Here is a 1,274-nt window from a genome sequence, read left to right on the forward strand (position 1 = left end):
GAGGAGGAGGAGGAGGAAGAGGAAAAGGAGGAGGAGGAGGAGGAGGAGGAGGAGGAAGAGGAAGAAGAGGAAGAAGAAAATTGTAGATAGCATTGTCACACACATATTCCCGTATGAACACAGTAGTGATAGGCGCTTTACATACATTACAAGTACATTCAAATGTACAAAACAGTTAACAGTGCATGTACATGCGGTGAAACATGCATGTCGCTGTCTGCCTTTAAAAGTAGCAAGTTTTTTTTTAAAGCAACCTGAAATGACAAATCTGAATGAAGTATGAATAACGAATTACGCTTTTTATTTTTAAAGAGCAAAGAAACATCGTGTCGAAAAGCGTCGTTGAATTACAATTACATGTATCAGAATGTGTGTTCTCAATCAGTTAGCGCAGCGAAAGTCCGCGTGCTTTTCAAAGCAGAACCGACCAGGTTCGGTTTGGTTTTGTATCGTTAAGGTTTTTTGTTTCTTTGTTTTTGTAAGGTTTTACGACGCTCGCAACTGCATAGGGTCATTTGAGCGCCAAGGCGTGGATGTCAACAGAGAAATCCAAACGGGGAATCAGGCTTACTCTGATCACCTCTTTTGCTTCAAGAGCACAAAGTCTGCTTCGACTATTAAGGCACCACGAAAAGAACAGTTGACAAGAGAGTGACAAACATACAAAAGAAGTAGAGGAACCATGACGATAGTAAGGACGAGGAAAGAAAAAGGAGCAGTTACCCTATGTTGTTCCGACACAGTATGAACATGACGTTGTTAAATCAGCCCATTTACAATTCTTTTGTGCTAAAGAACATGTTAGTATCCTCCCTTTGGGAATGGCCAAAAGCCACTTCAGACAGTAGCTCTGCCCGGCGAGGGGGGTGGGGTGGTTAAGGTGTGGTTTGGTTTGAAAGCGGTTTTACGGCACTTGCAACAGTCTGCTAGGTCATGTAAGTCTCATAGATTCAGTTTGGTAAGAGTCATACGGCGCTCGCAACTGCATTAAGTCATAAGAGCGCGTTGTAGAAGATTAGTGGATCTATAACAATAATATAGTAACAAATGATATCATTAAAAAGAAGGTAGGTAGGTAATAAAGGACGACAGAGAATGCTGATAAAAGAAGTAAACCCTGCCAGAACGCCCATCAACCACCTACGCTGTTGCTGTCAACACAATCTCCATGAAACACATGTACATGTTTATACAAGTGTCAACTTATTTTCTGTTTTTTGTTGTTGTTGTTGTTGTTATTATTATTATTATTATTATTATTATTATTATTATTA

Source organism: Aplysia californica, unplaced genomic scaffold, assembly GCF_000002075.1.
Source record: "Aplysia californica isolate F4 #8 unplaced genomic scaffold, AplCal3.0 scaffold00024, whole genome shotgun sequence".
Classification (NCBI taxonomy): Eukaryota; Metazoa; Mollusca; class Gastropoda; order Aplysiida; family Aplysiidae; genus Aplysia; species Aplysia californica.